The sequence below is a fragment of the Epinephelus lanceolatus genome, chromosome 14, assembly GCF_041903045.1.
Source record: "Epinephelus lanceolatus isolate andai-2023 chromosome 14, ASM4190304v1, whole genome shotgun sequence".
In the NCBI taxonomy this organism is placed as follows: domain Eukaryota; kingdom Metazoa; phylum Chordata; class Actinopteri; order Perciformes; family Serranidae; genus Epinephelus; species Epinephelus lanceolatus.
In genome coordinates, this window is record NC_135747.1 from 19,392,987 (window position 1) to 19,411,600 (window position 18,614).

Genomic DNA, 18,614 nt, shown 5'->3' on the forward strand with positions numbered 1-18,614 from the left:
CTCCAGCAGCAGCTCTGAAGCTCTGTAGCCTCCTGACAGTCGAATAATACTGAATGGCTCACATTAAAGCGGCAACAGAATGCTTAGTTAATGCAGGAAACCGATTCATGCGCTTATGTTTCCTCTCGCTCTCCTTTTTTTTATTTACCTTAAACACGTAGGAGTTTATATAATCCCATGAACTTGCACACTGATCCCGACTGAATGTCTCGGTTTGGAATAGACTTCATTCTAGCCCGACATGCGGCGGCAGCAGCAGCAGCAAAAGCAACAGTTGTTCAATCCACCACTGACTTCCTCCTCCATCTCCAGAGCAGAGCTGAGCGGCAGACAACCCGAGTTGCTATTCTGGGAAGTTGGTCTGACACAGAGAAACCGATCACAGAGTGTGGACCCAGTCTGCCTCTCTGCTCGGCAATCGATTGGGTTTCAATGGGCCTCTTATTTCTGAGGCTGCAGCCAGGTTATATCCCTGTGGCGACAAAAGTATAACTGTCATACTCTCAAAGTATTTCTATAGAGATTACAGTGCACCCGAGGACATAGAAAAGTGACCATATGCCTGCTTCTGCATATTCTGTATGCTGCAGCTATTTATAACGTTTGGCTCCTGCAGTTATGTTGCAGAAATTTGGCGTATTTGTGAGAGAAATACTAATTTTAAGTAATTAATCTTTATTACACATGCTAGCTTCTAATATCTTTTTTTTTAATGAACAGGGACAATGCACAAAGAATCCCCAACTCATGCTGTCTCATTGTTTCATCGATTACTATTTCATTTCTCTAAAACATAGGCCTAGCCCACAATTTTATTGTTTCTTGCTGTAAAATATTTTACTTGATTTTATTTTTGTCATATATATATATATATATATATATATATATATATATATATATATATATATATAACAAAATAAGTTATATATGTATAAAACTGATTTTGTTATTTTTGTAATTTGTGTTTTTTTATGATTTACATTTATTTTTTACAATTATTATTATTATTGTTATTATTATTATTACAAGTTTGTTGTGTGAGATGTCTAGTCTCGTCAAAAATGACTGTTATGACTATTATTATAATGAGAGCCAGACCGCTACTGTATTCAGGTGAACAGGTCAAACAAACATAGGACTTTCGTCCAGATGATGGCTGTTCATGTCCCGTGTGAAACCAAGAATCAATGAGTTATTTTAACAATGTTTGCTGTAGTATGTCATATGATGTTATCATGTGACATACGTGACAAAAGTCATATGACATATGTCACACATGTCCAGTGTTGGGCAGTATATTACTTTTTTTCCAGTAACAAGTGGTGTACCTTATTACTAATAAAATTTCTGTAATAATACAATGACTCCAAAACCAAACAATTATTTACATCATAACTTATGTAATCACATCACGACTGACTTGAAATACAACATCACAACACTGAACTCATTTTAGTAATCGTCGCGCTTCACATCACAAAGATGCAAGCTAGTTGGAACCGCTAACCTTAGCGGCTGGAAATATTCCCATTACTTTGATTTTGTCGGGAGGAAAGATGACAAGCACCGTGTTGCTACAGGTAGTTGGAGTAAAACTCTTCCCACTGCAAAAAACTCAAACCCCTGGTCTTAAACACCTTGGCTACTATCGACTGACATGAAGCTCCAGGAAATATACCCTGCGGAGGTTGGCTGTGGCCCTAAACAACTTCACTAAACAGCCAAAACTGGATTTTAATCGTGGACAGCTGCAGGCTTTAAAGAAGGGATGAAGCTTGTGGCCGGATATGTGGTGGATGACATGCTGCTCCATGAGTGTCTTTCAGGCAGCGCCTTGGGAAAATACCGGTCACAAGCAACAGAAAACCCCCAGGTAAAAAAGAAGTTATCTGGCCTTTGCTACACTAAACAGAGGCACACGTCTTAAGTTTGGGGAGATACGCAATTACCAATTTTATGGGGTGTAACGGAAAAGTAATATAATGAGTACTGTAACAAATTACTGTTGGTAGGGAGAAATAAGTCAAGTAACATTATTATTTTCCAAAAAAATAACGACTAATGAGTAATTAATTACATTTTTAGAGTAATGAGCTGGACACTGCGTATGCCACGTGAGATACGTAACATTATGTTACCTTAGTAACAAACATAGCCTACTTTTGTTTTCTTTTTTTTAAAAGTGAAACCACAGTCTTGTTTTCTAAACTAAACCACACAGTTTTGGTGCAGCTGTGACCGTTTCACAACGTTAACCACGTGTTTAAAACTGTAACCATTATTGGTCATGTACATGTCGTTCTGTGCTAATTTAGGAAATGTTCCTATGGGTCGTGTTCAGAGGGTAGGAACATACGGCCACGTGGTTGTATGGGTTGGATGAATTGTTCGCTTTTTAATATGAATATATATTGGGATGGATCCCATATTTCTTCTTCTTTCTCTTCTTCTTTCTACAAATCATGACGAGGAAATGTACTGAGCAGCACACTAAGAAGTAAACCTCTGGGGGACAATCTATATCATGGCGGCAAAAGCTAAAATCAGCAGATATCAGCCCTGCTAATGTAGCCTATCAGTTGGAGCCTGAGTCTGTAATTGGGATGAGCGCAATAATGAATATGATGCTCATCAGCAGCAGTATAGAATATAATATAGTAGAAATAGAAGTTACCTTGGCCATTGAGGTGGTCATAAAATGCTGAAAGGCTGAATTGAAGGCTAAAATTAGCAGAAGGATAACAGCAGTATTTGAACAAAAGTAACTGTAACAGCAGTTTTCTTCAGTCAGACCCAATCTGTATTTTCTCGTGTACCTCGTTTCTGAAACAGGTCTGACAAAAAAATGGATTGCATTCAACAGGACCCTACAAGACCCTAAAAAGAGTCATGCAAATCATGCCAACTTAAGTGTTGGCTAATCATTTAAGGGATTAAGTTGATATGTGTTTCTGACCACAGGGTACACATGGGGTAGGGTAGTCGGAGTTTCATGCCTACCACTGGGGCTTATACTGTATGTCAGACAAAGGCCTGGACCCAGGTGCTTCAGATTTGTTTGGCAAACCCACTGCGATCAGAAACCTCAGACACCCTAAGGACAGCCCAGGTGGTACACACACACATCAAAGCAGTACACACCCACATAAGTAAATACATAGTGGTACTACTGTCCTGATTTTGGTGGGGAGTTCCTTCCACTAGTAGAGCCAGGGCAGAGAGAAGTCTTGAAGAACAACTTCAGCTGAATTAAATGGTTTGAAAGACGAACAAAATATTGATTTGCAAAATAAAGCAAATGCATCACACCCACTTTTGTTTAACTGAATCAAAATGTTTACACACTTGATAAAGGTTACAAAGTATATAAATTTGCATGGATTATCATTATACTATGAATACATTGTAAATACACCAAATAAGGAAATATTTGATGTCATATATGTTATTCTACATAGTCCTACAACCTCTCTAGGGTCAATTAGACCACTTTGACGTTAAAAGAGGTAATAGTAAGAGTAGCAGCAGAGAATGCAGTACATGTAGCTGTAATGGAAATAGTAGAGTGATAAAAGAAAATCACTTTAGCTGGTTTCAAAGTGACAAAGTTTAAGCATCACTCAGCCAGACTGTATCTCTCACGCTCTGTTTTCACTATGAGAATTAAGTCTGGAAACAACCACTCAAGATCTGAATCAGCCCGGCCAGATATGCACCGCACAAATCAGCAATTACTACAACTACATTCTCAGAACAACCACCGTGTTTAATTTTAAAGGTGTGTAGCGACGACAATGGCGGCACAGTGGTGTTAGAACTACTCAGATGTTTTACTTCAGGCAGAGTACCAATACAGTGACGAAAAAGTACACTGGTATCGTCATTCAAAGTAATACTCAAGTAAAGGAAAGCAAAGTTTTAGTAAAGAAATACTTGTTCTGTAAAATGGTCCCTTAGTGTTATCATACATTGCATTGCTGGATTGGTTACTGCATATGGATACATCAATGTGTACGCAGTATTTCACTGTTGTAGCTGCTTTTAACAACTTTATATACTGTTGGTTAGTTTATTCCAGTTGGGTGGGGCCCCTCGAATGGGTCACATCAGAGTGATGAGATGATTAAGGGCTTACACTGAAGCTCTTCTTATCAGGTTTGCATTTTTTTTTCTCCAGACTTTAATGTGATCTTTGCTTTTTGTGTGAAACACCAGATATCTTAACCCCATTGAGCCTCAAACTGTTATTCAGATGAAACCATCTGTGAAGTGCAGAGGAGTAAATCTCTGGTGAAACTAGTAGACACATGAAACATGACAAGAGGGCCTCATTCACACACTACTATTTTGTTAAGTGTCTCAAGCTAAAAAGGTTGAGAGTCCATTGCAGTGACGCAAAATGGCCCAAAAACAAATATACATAGAGTTTCTCTGTAAGAAGAAACCAAATGAACTTTGAATCTTTTTTTTTTTTTTTTTCCTAACATTAAACTACCATGTGTGTTTAAATGCTCTGCTGTGGTGGTCTCCGCTGCCCATGAGCAGACAAAGCCCACAGCAAAACAAAGTCCTTCAAATCCTGATTTTGCGAACTGTCCTCCTTGAGGTTTCAAATGCATATAATTGTGAAACAATGTATGAGTGTGTCTATGATTCAGTTTAAATGACGTCTCCCAGAGCGTTGAAAATGACTGTAAGTAGGGCAAACATTTGAGAAAGGTCATATTCATCATATAAAACAAAAAATAAATGAAATAATAGAAATAGAAACTGATAAATAGAAGACTTCTTCAGGCTACCCCACATATCTTACCTCAGGATCCATCTTGCCACGAAGAGAGCTGAACACAAAATATCATCTTTTTTAATCTATGAAGTCGTTCCTCTTATACTGGTTTCTCATTGCAGCTGCTTATCTTGCGGTTTTCTTGTTGCTACAGTGACCTTGCTGATCAAATCGTGCCAGTGTAAAGAATATACAGTATGTTTTCTTTGTATCTATGTAACATGAAAGTCTTTTGTCTTCCTTTTTTCCTTGTTAATATACAACACATATACTTAGTGTGGCACCACAAAAACTCTCAATCCTCTTCTGAAACTCTGCTGCAACAAGTATGAAAACATATCATAAGCTTTACAGTATGAATGAACCTATTCCTTCGATAGTTTAGTGACACTGGGCGTAGATACAACTAATTTCGGATCAGTTATCCTTAAATTTCTCCACTGGCAAAGTAAGTATTTGACCGATTGTGGCAGAAGTCAACGTTACAGTTGGTTCAGTAATGGAAGTACTGTTATAATAATGGCTGTAATGGCAGTCTCAGTCATCAGCAGTGGCTCTGTAACAGTAAAACTGTAGAAATAAGGCAGCAGTATAAGTAGAGCTACAACTGGAGGCAGAGTAGGAGTGTAGTGTCATTAGAAGCAGTAGCAGTCACTGTGACTTTAAGACTAATAATTCAGTAATAATTCAATTTTACAGGATTTTTAGTCTCCTGAATGGTAAGAAACATTCCATTATTGTTTCCATCACTGCTATTTTGTTGTTGTTGTTGTTTTTTAATATTATATGAAGTCAAATAGAGCTGTACTTCTTAAACAATGCTGCAGCTCACCTCTCTTTTACTGCAGCTCCCTCCTGTGGTGAAAGAGGGACAGTATTTGTTGACTATTCTAAAAGAGGAGTATACAGTTTAATTTTGCAAAGCTGGAGAAAAGTGCTGCTGATATATTGTAATGTTTAACATGCATTTCATATAATTCTTTAGTGCATTCTTAAAACTGTATATAAATTTATGCCATCTTCTTTAAGGTAAATAATTTACTGATATAGTCTAATATTCCTTTGCAATTGTGGTGGATGGTCTGCTGTACTATAAGAAGCCCCTGCAACTTCTAAGATGTCTTCATGGGAGACATCTTTTTTTTTTTTTTTTCCTCTTTTAAATCTCAACTCTGTGTAACCTCAATCACACAACACTGATCATCCGCCTTTAAATGGCTGAATGATTCCCCCTGGTGTCTGTGTGCAGGCAAACATCTTTGGTGACACCACAGCATAAAGTGGACTGCGGTTTCTCCTTCAAAAATCCATTGTTACACAACTATGAACACATTATGTAAATATAAAACGCCATGATAGTCATGTGATGAGAGATACCAACGTCTTCAAGGGTGACCTTGTTTAACCCAAAGACAAAATGAGACTTGTGAAACTCAAGCAAATGTGACACTGCTAAAGCAGTTCAGAGTTGATTTTTGTTTAATTTAAAGCAAAGCGAGTGCTAAAAGCTCTCTAATTATGCTTTACCCTCCATCACCATCTCTCTCTCTCTCTCTCTCTCTCTGTCTCATACCCACCCAACCCACGCACACCACTGATACTAACATTAAAAACAGCTGTTACTTTTTTGCAAATTTTCAACTGTAGCATGAGTTCAAAATGAGTTCAAAACACTAAGTTAACATCCACCCAAAACACTTCATGATAAACTCTTTAATTTTTAAGGAACTGTAACTAGCCTGACTTAAAAATCTACATTTTCCAACACTGTGTAGTGAAAAAGGTGCACTTTTCAGCTTTAGTTGTCTCCTCTAATAACAGTCGTCAGAGCTCTGCTAGTTAAGTTGCATTTCCCTGAAACGTCATCTGAACATTTATATATAGTAATGGAGAAGTGATATGTTGCTGGTTATGTTCTGTGAGAGGGAATTGGATGACATTTTGACAGACGATGAAAAGTCCTTCAGTGTCATCAAGACGAAAACACCTTTCTCCCTAAAATCACATTAAAAAGGACATAAGAAAAGTGAAATACAAACTTGACTTCAACACCAGAAAAACGACCAGTGTGGCTAACAACATTAATGATGGCTCTGGTGTGAGTGTGTGGTACCAGCGAGCCAGAACACACAGGAACACCTTAATGAAATGCAATGAAATCCTCTAACTTCCATTGCAACAACACAACCTGAAATCAATACTAAACTCTTTTGTTTTTGCTGCATGGAGTTGACCTCATGTCAACTTTTTTTATGTACAAGTTCAGAAGCAAGTTTCGGTAATATAATCGTGCCGTATAGTCTAAAATGAGGCTAACACAGACAGACCTAGACTGGAAAATGTCTAGTGTGGTCTAGATTAGGTAAAGATATCAGCATGTCTAAAGCAGGGCGCCTGGTTCCTTTCCCACAATCAATTTTCAGTTTCACACACATGAACAAAAACCCTAATGGCTGCCTCAGGATGCCTTTCGTCTTAAAATGAACCCATTGCCTTTACGCCCACAGGTTTGGTTTTTGCATAACCCTGTGGTAACGTATTTAAATCGGCATAATCCTGCTTTTTTTCCCACAAGCATGCAAAATGGCATGACATTTAGAAAACTGTTTGATTTTGTCCAAATGTTGCATTGAAAAAGTGACATCATTAAAATACACATATTAAGAGATTAAAGGAATTCAGTAGAGTGGTTTTGGTGACACCAACCAAAGGTTAATAGAAGAATGGTGTACAGAGAAAATGGTTTCCATTGTTTATAGAAAATGTAGTTTCAGATATTAAACACAGTGTGCAAACTGAGATAGGGTTGCTGAATGCTTTATTCGTATTTCACTTTTAAATATCAAACATTAATTGTTATACCAGGCAACCTGTTGGTAATTTTACTGCATTAATAAATAAAATGCAGTACTATTTATATATTATTATTTTAATGAATTTAAACCAGGACTTGTGAAGTTAAAAATGTTTCACTGCACAAAACCAAACCAAACCAAACAAAAAAGGCTAGGCTTAGTGGTTAGGGTCACTTTTATGGTGAAACTCAGCAATACTGTTGTAAATTTAAAATACAATATAACTCCCGTAAAGTGAGTTTGAACAACTCTGCTCAAACACAAAGCAGCCAAATCACCCCACAGAAGAGAAACAGTAAATATGTGATATCCTGATTGAGGCTGACAGAGGGCACTGGTGGTCTATCAAATGCTTTACACAAAAGGCCGTTTAACTGTGCAGGACTTATAAAGATCTTATCCTGACTGCTGTAATAACAACTCACAAAAACCACCTGTGATATAAAGCATTCAAACAGTAGTCCAAGCACTTTAACCCTCCCCGGCTGATTGCGCGGAAATCATTTTTTAAAGGATGTCTTTACTTTACTTGTCTGCACTACCAGCGGAGCATGATTTCAACGACATAGTGAACATTGACATTATATGTCCTGTGGAACGCCATGGTGGAGAATATAATGTGCCACAAGTCTGAAGCTGGTTTAAGAATCATAAATATGACCTTCAAAGTGTCATATCTTAAACAGATGATCTTTTTGGATGGGAAAGCACCCAGCATGTTTGCAGAGTGCATGTGCTACAGATTAGATCGTTAAAAAGGAATCAGCATTGATACAATCTTAAAGGGACGGTGTGTGTGTGTGTGTGTGTGTGTGTGTGTGTGTGTGTGTGTGAGAGGGGTGGGTGTAAGTGTGTGGGTGTATGTGGTGGTGGTAATCGTGCTAATGGTGAGAGGGGGGAGTGTTTGTGCTTGTATGTGTGTGTGCATGTGTGTGACTGTGGGTGGTTATTTAGGCTGCCCACACACAATATATTATTGCTGGTATTTACAGATGCAACCAGTGATATTGTTGCCGATCAAGGCTGGCCAGCTCTCTGTTTACTCAATGACTGCTGAGAATATATAAACAGGGAAAGCCAGCTCTGTTTTTGTTGTGATTGCTCTAATCACCCAGGCCTCCTGAACTACCCGCTGTGTTCTGTGTGCACGTAGTTTTGCATGAATATTGGTGCAGCATTTCAAAGGAGGGGAGAGCTTTGGACGCATTAAAAATGTAAATAGTACGGATGCAGAGTCGGCATAATAATTTGACAGGTAAGCAGCCAATGTTGTAGCTAACATGCACATAGGATTTTTATTAGTAGTATTATTTGATGATGGATTTGCAGTAGGTGGCTACAGAGAGCCCCAAGAATGAGTCCTAAAACCCAAAAATGAGTTAGAATATTACCACTCATGGTTCCCTCATCTAAAAGTCAATGGATTTTTTTTTGAATGGATTTTTAATTAGATGCCTGAAATAATGTCTTGTGGTTGACAAAAGCTTGCAAGACCTTCACATTCTGTTCTATGACATAAAATACATAGTAAATACCCCACTCATGAACTTTGAAGCTTCTGTGTGTCTTAAAAAACGCAATTGCTAACAAGCTAATTGAGACTACAAATCGTCATCACTCCAAAAGCGACTTTACAGTCTTGTTATGGCGGTGACGTTAAATCATGCCCCGTTGTGTGGTTTGTTTAAAGCCTCACATTAGCTTTTTAATTCTGGCGATTGCATTTAGGCTTCAGTAATCATGAAAGTAGTGTGTATTTGTGAAGATTATATTGCTGAATAAAACGTGTATGCACCATAAACTTGTTTGCCACAGAGATTATTTTCAGCAATCATCCAAAATCCAATGGCTTTTTAAGTGAACCAGTGCAATGCTTACGCATCATCCTTGGGGCACTCTATTTTGTAAATAACCAGCTCTAATTGCTTCTTGTCTGGCTTTTTGTCGTTTCATACATGAATGAAATCGTGAGACACTGAAAAAATGACCTAATTTTTAATTTTTAAGTATGAGGATTTGTTCAACAATGCTGTGAAACGCAGCCTCGGGTCTTATCTCTGTATCAGTTACCTTACAAGTGGTAAACTTGAAATCTCATTATAGCATTTGTTACAGACTTGCTACAGCTCTGTGATGCTGAATGTAAGCAGACGCTAGTATGCTGATGTATAGCAGGTATGAAGTTTTCCATGTTCACCATCTCAGTTTGGTATGTTATCGTGCTAGCATTAGCTAACTGCCACTAAACGTAAAGTAGAGTTTTGAAATTGCATTTCCATGGACCAGAAATTTACATCTAATGATGGGGCTAGATCTGCAATGCAAATTTTCATGGTATGATTTCTGGAGTATTTTGCAACTGCCAAACATTCACCCATCAGATCTGTGCTAACAGTTGCGCTAACTAACTGAGGAAGGCAGCTAACGACTTACTTGGTTTGCAGTAAAGTACAACTAATAGTTCAAATGAAGTGATGTGAACATGGTAAAAGGCTCTGTGCTCGGAGCCAATGTAAACCAAGAAGGCAACGCTCTTTATTATTTTTTCATATTGTCCAGCAGCACATTACCAATTCACTCCTTCCATTTACTTTCCACAATAAAACACCAATTAAATTACTCAGAGCATTTTGCAAAGCAACTCAATAAAATGGCTTCCACAAGTCAGAAAAACATATCTTCAAAACATACCAGGTGGTTCTTTGCTTACTAATTTCTACCCCCTTGCCTTGTTTGATCTGTCTGTGCAGTATGTTGAGTGGTAGAGCTACAGGTGTACACAGACAGCCGCAATGTTTATCCTCCATTTCATTTATGTCACAAGAATCTGAACTACATCGCAACTGATAGACTTTTGTGACACTGCGTCACACAAATTTCTTGCTCAAGTTGGAAAATTTCAACTTGCATGTAGATGCAATAATGTGAATTCCACATCTCCACATTATTTGCATAGCGTCTGCTGTGAGCACACCATTAGGGTAGTTACAATTTCTCCTCAGGGGAACTTGAACATGTACTTGGAAAACCATCCAACATTGGCTGAGACATTTCACTCAACCTGTACAACAGTCCTTAGAATTCATTCCCTGGCCATCATGAATACCTTTATTAAATCGACTGACCAATGTTGCCATCCCTTGAGCCACCCCAGTAGCATAGATAAGGGTTGTGTAGTAAGACATGTTCATGTGTTGATGTTTCCCTATGCCATATCTTAGTGATACTGTTTCACCTTTAATGTCTTATAAATTGTCATGTAATGTTGCCTTGGAGCACTCCTCCTATTTTCAAATACACACAAGCAAGAGAGTTTTTTTCCCATAGCTGAAAAATTACTCTTTAGTCTGAGCAGACAGCAGGATCCTAGCAACATGGTGTTTTCTATCCTTACCATCGACTCTTTTGATACCTATCTCTTTGTTGAGTGTCACAATCCTGTCTGCCAGGACACAGTCACAGGGAATGAAGTGAGGACCACGCCTCCTAAATTATCAAAAAGAAAAAAGCAGCTTCTGGCTTGTGCCTGTGATGTGCAATGCCACTGAGCCCACATGCCTTAAGGTAAGAATCTCTTACAGCAGCATTATGATTTAATGACATGTCAAGTTTCTGACTGTTAATGGGCCTTAAGGGGTTGAATTTTTTTGATTTAGCAAACACTAGCAATCACAATTTGGATGTTACACTACTGATGTTAGCATTCTGGGACTACTGGTTTAGCGTTAACGTTACTATTTTGCAGATGATTATAGCATAAGTTGAGGTCCTCAGCCAAAGTGCCAACTAACTTAATGTTACCTTTAGCCCCATTTATTTTATGCTAAGATAATATTAGCAAGGCTAACACTATTAAAATGACATCGTAATTAAACTATTTGCTTTTGGATTTGTTTTGGAAAATGAGACTACTTCATGAGTCAATACTGTAGACCAGGCCTATTATTCAATTACAAATTCAATTGGGAAGGATTTTAAAACCAGAAAATGTCAGTGGGCCAGACATTTTCAGCAGCAGGCAACCTATTGAAAACTTTTTTTTTTTTTTGTTAGCTATTGGTAATGACAGATTTCTAAACAGGTACAAATTATTGTAGTAAAAGTAGCAATGTTTTGTGTCACATTTGAAATTACAAAAAAAGAAAAAAAAAAAAGAAGTCATATCTGACCGACAACATCTCATAATTCAGAAACAGAATAAAAGTCGCACACACACACACACGCACACACACGCACATACCTCACTTCCTGATGTTTGCCTTTAAGGTCAAGTGTCTAGGAAAATACACAGGATATAGTTTTATACAGTCCATGGCAGCACCCACTCACTCACTGTCAGTGTTGGGCAGTAACGTGTTATTAGTAACACGTTACAGAAATTCAGTAACTTGCTTACTGTTACCAAACGGTGCGTTTCTCTGTTATTTTTGGCCAGGTTTTAAAACAGCGCGCAGCATGCAGTAGCTATTCCTTCACAAACTGAAGTTCCCTTTCACTAAAACATTTTAGCCCTAAACAATAAAAGATAGTCAAGTCAGATATAGGTATATGAACAATTCTTACCAGAGCATCTTAAAGGCCCGAACATACTCGGGCAGAACGTACACGGAACGGACTCCGCGAGGAATGTCCGCAGTCATTCGGGCTTCCATAGTCGAGCGAACTTCCGCGTTGTAGTTTCCTGTAAAAATGTCTGTGAAAAATCCCCGCGATGTGAAAAATCCATGCCGAGCAGTCACTGGTGTGCGGAGCGGAGTCCGCGCAGTCGTAAAATCTGAGCTTTGCGCGCACAGGGCTTGCGGACTTCCGCTTTGAGTCCGCGCGGACCTCCGCGGAGTTCGTTCTGCATACGTTCCACCCGAGTATGTTTAGGCCTTTAATGAAACACGTCTCTCACCATCTCTTAAGTCACTGTTGACCTGCTGGCCTCACCACAGTGCTGTACATTAAGTGGTAGCTTTTCAGTCCCAGTAACGTTATATCCAGTGACGTGATATCCATTGTTATCCCGAGGAAGCTTTTGTTGTGGACAGACAATGTCTGCGGTGGGTGACAGACTCGACATAGGAAAGTTAGGAAATGTTTTGGGCTGCAGGGCTGAGTTTCCAAAAACATCAACAAACATTGTCTTCTTTGTGGAAGAAAACTGCACTGCAAAAAGAAAAGCACCTAGCGCCCTCGTGTCCCCACTCAGTCACCTACAGTCAGGACGTACTCGAGTACAGATGACACTAGTGCGCGTGCGTCAAGGTCATGGCGTGATGGAGAGCCAAGACGAGTCCTAAGTCAACTGTAAACTATGGCGGTGAATGAGAGATTGCGGATAGAGAAGATTGAAATATGGCTTTCTACATGCTGAACACGTGTATTGATAAAGTACTGGCTTTTTACTGGCACAGGTTTTGTTGCACTTACTTAGAGTAACAAGCATAGTTGTCAGCTAGAGTAATCTTGAGGTTATACCCCCCTCATCTGCACGTGGCCTCTCTGCTGTTGTCTGACTTCACTCTGTCATATTTGTGTGTGTCTGCGTGTGTGTGGAGGAGGTCACCATGCAGAATGCAGGAGAGAATCTGCAGCATGATGATACATGAAACCAAAACTTTAAAAAGTAACGATGAAAGAGCTGATCATGTCGGAGCTTATTAATACTATGGTCTTGATTAATTTTGCCCCGGGCTGCTTACTACCTGGTCTCGCTACCAATCCCTAGCCAGGCCACTTGTAGCTTGCTTCTGGGCTGGATGTGACTCACGGGCGGCCAATTGAATACATTATTTTTATAGCGGTAAGATAATATTAACTCTAAGGTGAGTTCTTCCCGATATCTGCATGCTAAAATTGACTGTAAATCCACTCTTTAAAGGCAATATTTAAATTAAAAAATTCTTCCCAAGAAAGAGGCATGTCCCAGACCCCTCTAGGGGCTTCACATCTTTGTCACTTGTTTCACCCTTGATAAGTTTGCATGCCTACAGTCCATGTTTGTTGTAGCCTATATACACTCCATAATGATAAATGCTTGGACAGAAGGATCAGGACATGCCAGGCAAAAAGACTGCTGTTGTTGTTGCCCACAGACAATCACTGGGTCCTCCATGAAGGCTCAGCCCCAGCAGCAACACCTGCATGGGTGACTGACTAACTGTTCCCAGTCACTGACAGCCACTCAACCCCATATAACACCAACACCTCTCAAAGCCCCGCCAGGGTTTTTACTGAATCTATTAACTGAAAACAAGAGGTCGATATACAGTAGAGTGCTCAACAGACCGCTGCAGTACAATAACAACTCGGCTACATCTGTTATTTTAGCAACACACGACACACTGTATACAGAGGCTGATTGTGATTTATGTTTATATTGCATCTGATTCAACTGGAATTCGATAGCGGGTCAGTTTTTTTAGCCTCTCTGTGAATACATTCATTTTCCCCTGCGTCCACGATGCCAATAGAAGCAATCCCAATATTCAGTGTGATCGATACGAATGAAGTATACAAGCTTGTTTGGTTATCTAAACATGCTCCAAGCCAAAGCTAATAGGAAATTAGTCGGTGCATTGTTTTGCTCTGCATTTATGTCTAACCTGTTATTTCATGCAACCTTACGCAAAAATATGACATATTAAAAACGGAATCCAAACTCTAAGCACATTTTTTTAACCCTTTGTCAGAAATTGTAACGTTGAGGCTCAGACACTTCCTCACAGTATTACTTGTTGTTCAATTTGTGCCACACCTGTCCATCTCCTGCTACTTCTTCAATAAAAATCCGGTCCTTCTTCGACGTTTATTTGGTGCTCTCCGAATCATTTTTCATTGAGTGCGATTCATTTTAAAGTTGGATGCAGACAAAGTAAGGTCAATAGACTGTTTAATTTATTCTCACCGTGTCTGTACACCCTGAGCTGTGAAATTGCAGAACAGCAACCGAGGCAATACAGAGACTTTGAAAACATTCAGAGAGCACATCTGCCTGCAGAGCATACCCGCTCCACTCTTGCCCCCTTCATTTATGCTGTTTGTTGTTGTGCATGTGTGCACCAAGATGTGTGAGCTTGTGTTTTGTGTGTGGGCGTCTGCTTTGTGCGAGAGGTCCTCCCTGCACACACACACAAACACACACACACATGCACAGATAGTCAGTCAGTCATCCTTGACCTTGTGGGGGGAAAAAATGCTTTACAGATTAGAGAAAGGGGTTTTGAAGGCATGACATATCACCTGATTCTGTACTACATCAGACTCCAATCACACATGGCCTCGTAGTACCACCCCAATAATTCTCTGGATTTGTTATGGCGTTTTGATGCTCACTGTTTACCCGGGATTTATAATCATGACTTCAGTGCCCCGCAAGGGCTCAACAGATCCAGCGAGAGGCTTAGATGGCAAACAGACGAAATTACCATGCAGAGGCAGCTGGCAGACACTTCATCGTGGCCAAGGTCAAGAAGCTCTCCAGTTTTTAAAAACATGAAGATGTGTGTGCCCCCTCCCCCTTTCCTTGACATGACAACTTTCAAAGCAGTCTTTTTTTGTTTGTTGGTGGGGACTTGGAGTCCAGCCATGGAAAAGTATCCCATCACCTCTCTGTCAGGCAGCTCCAGCAATGTACTTTACTTTGTCCTGGATTGATCTGTGCTCTCCGATGACAGTATGACCATTTCATTTCTGTTGATCACTGCTTTTCCACCTCAGAGAGCATGAGCTGTAATGGCCCTCCAGCAGCATGGCACTCCACTATTACCTTCCACTGCCAGAGTTCTGCAGTAGTTTAAGACAGAGTGCTGCACTCCCTGTCACAGTGATAGGAGAAGACTTGAGCTTGTGACCAATTATGTGCTACATCTTGTAACTGTATGAAGCTAAGGTTTTGTTCCATGAAAGGAAGTGCATTGAAAGATTGTCTTTGAATTGCACAACAGACCTTTATTCCATTATAGACAGATAAACAACAGACCGGAATCTGACGTGTCAATGAAAAGACATTTCCACTTTGTTCCATCGAGGGTTTGACATAATTTTGCTTCAACAATGTTATCAGATTTGGGTCACAGTGAAGGGAAAATGTATTTCAAAAGGTTTGAGAAAAATCTCATTTAGCACGCACAAGTCAGCTGCAGTCGCTCAAGGGCATGGGATGAGCGATGTCATTACACTAGCATTGTGAATCTGATTGGTCACACCTCATATGTGGCAAAACGACCTCAGAGTGCTCCGTGGGCTTGGAGTGGGGCTAAATGGGATCAATGAATTCTTTTAATGAGGGAATTACCAAGGGGATAACTACTGTTATGTAAAAGTATTAAGGAATGTTGTTGACAGAGCATGTGCATGTTTACATCAGTAAAAAAAGATCAGTGAGTGAAAAACAAAAAAGTGCTTATTTTTCATCCATTTGAACCATATTTTGATATTTATGAATAAAAAATATTTGCAGGGATTTACACCTTGGAACAAGAAATGTGTCCAACAGCACTGGATTCCTAATTGACAAACTTGCACTTGCTTCACCAACAAACTACAAATTAAAGATTACTTTGAGCTAAACTTTGTTTATAAGCCAGAATAACAAAATAGGACCTGGACAGGTTTCAAACTTTAGTCATTTACTGATTAATAATTTCTCAATGTCTTCTCAAAGGTTTAAATATATGAGTCTGCAGTCATGCGTGGGTCAGGGTTTTTTAAAGGCCCACACCAACCTGGCCCGTTAGACCTGTAAACTAATGCATTAATCAATGACCCAAACATGACCTGCAAACCTGCAAAAGTTTCTGATCATGACCATCACTCATAACAACCTACTTGCTGTTGGTATGTGTATGATATCTCCAGTAAATATCACAATATAAAATGTATTTTCTGTTTTAAAAAAGTACAAAGGTGGAAGACAGCAAGTACTCATCCATCTTGATCTTGAGGGCACAGCTGATAACCTACATGGTTTGTTTACATGAACGCACAGCTGATAAGTACAGCCATTTGTTTACATGATGTTTTCGAGTGTACAGCCTATTTAATGGGTTTCATGTGGACAGAGAGTCACTTGCTAGTCTCTTACACAGACGCCGATGACGTCAGCGCGCTGGCTGACTCTGTCATCTGTGGACATTCCCATAGGAAAGTTGTAATAGAACTAACGCTGGCTCCCAGCAGCAGTGATGTGATTGGATCCAAATCCGCGTACTTCCATACTTTCTCAACCAACGGCTGATTAGCTTTGCCTTACACCTGCCTACACCAGAATTGCTGTTCCCCGAATTGTTGTCCATAGTACAACAGAAAAGGAAGTGTTCAGTGCATCGCAAGAAGAGATTAAAATGGATATGATTTCATTTGATTCAGCTGTATTGCAGAGCTGCAACGTCCACAAGATTGGAGAAATGAAGGATGTACAGCGACTCTGTCTAAATTTCCTTACGCAGGAGAAGAGAGATGATTTGGCCTGTTTACCGATGGGATATGGTAAAAGTTTCATTGCAAGCCTGGCCCCCTGTAAGCGTGTAACACATGAGCCGTACCTATGGCAACGCCGTCACGTGGTCTGGATATCCCCGCACATTTCTATTACAAAAAGAAAGACGAATGTCCCCAGACTCCCATTCTGAAGTAAGGGTGGCTGGTCACACGAGACTAGGCACTTGCTTGCTGTTAGGACATGGTAGTAGGCCTACATATTTGCAGAGGGAAATATTTTTACAGGACACATATCTCAGGTCATAACCTGAGAGATTTAAATATGTCACACTTTGACAGATTTTCCTGGTCAAAAGCCAAACAACGGAAATTCTGAGCACAGCAGTGCTGATGATAAAGCCACTCGCTGTGTGAGATAGACAGAGAAGTGGAAAGAGTGGTAGAGAAGGGAGAAGTTGTGTCACTGCACAATGCATCTGTAAGTTAATAATAACTTACTCAGAGCATTGCTTTGTCACTTCATAATGTGGCCACCTGAAACTTGTAATATTTTCTGACAAGTGTACTCAAACCACCCGGGCTGCAGATCATTGACCCATGCATCACTAGTACTTAGGCACAGACGCACAGGTGCTTCAAGCTAAATGCTTGCAGTAGCTCACAATGACAGTGTTGACAATGCTGATGTTATGAGGCATTGTGTTTAGCATTATGTTTAGCATGTGCAACATTTTAGTTTAGCACACTACCATGCTAAAAATGCCCAAAGTGCTTCTAAGGGAATGATGGAAAAGTATAGCAAGTGTTTCATCATTAACAAATTATGTAACAAATTCAAATTTTTGACCAAACAATGGTGCAACAGGGGATCACCAAAGTCACACCGCCAACTGAAAAATGTTTCATCAGGGTATTCAAGTTCAACAACATATCTGAATGCATTTACTTGGGCAATCAGCTTCCATGCAATTATAAATGCTGACTGACTTTAAAAGATATTCAGACTGACTACAGAAGTCAGTGAGGACAAAAATTGATAATGCAAATTAACTTACCTCTATAAATAGAAATGGTTTCCCATCTGAATATGGCTGCAGAAGATGAAGGTTGTCGAAACTGTGTGTAAAATGTGATTGACATTAATGTTGCGCTGATAACTTTAAATGTCCATTTTTAAAGATAACACTTGTGACTTCATCTGCTCTATTCTAAAATGCCAATGTTCTTGAAGCAAGTGGACCTAATAATAGTTAAACTGACTATAAATCAAAAAGTATTACTTTTATCCTACTCATTCTTTTGTCAAACTGGTGGGAAATTAACGGAAATATAACTGATCTTTCTGGCCCCTCTATGAGATGCAGATGCTGATGTCTTGATTCTACACAATCACAACTTTGCTCTGTGTAGGCGTAAGTAAGAGGGGCTGGCTCGGTGTCAGAAAAGTTGATAATATGTCTACACGTCTGTGTTTAGAGAAATCACGCTTATGCTTACGCATTCAATAACCACAGAAACCATGCTGGAAATTTTATCAAGAGGGGGTG

General features: G+C 39.5%; 1 protein-coding gene across 3 annotated transcripts in view; it reads right to left on the minus strand.

The window, feature by feature from the left end:
• Positions 1 to 18,414, minus strand: part of ikzf2 (IKAROS family zinc finger 2) — a 48,609-nt gene extending 30,195 nt beyond the window's left edge. Inside the window, exon 1 of one of the 3 annotated variants that reach the window (XM_078174434.1) lies at positions 18,123 to 18,414. The gene's annotated coding sequence lies outside the window, so the exon portion shown is untranslated. Of the gene's footprint in view, positions 1 to 148; positions 415 to 18,122 lie in introns of those variants that run through there. The other 2 variants (XM_078174433.1, XM_033613872.2) reach the window with 2 other exon arrangements.
• Between the last annotated feature and the right edge of the window lie 200 nt (positions 18,415 to 18,614).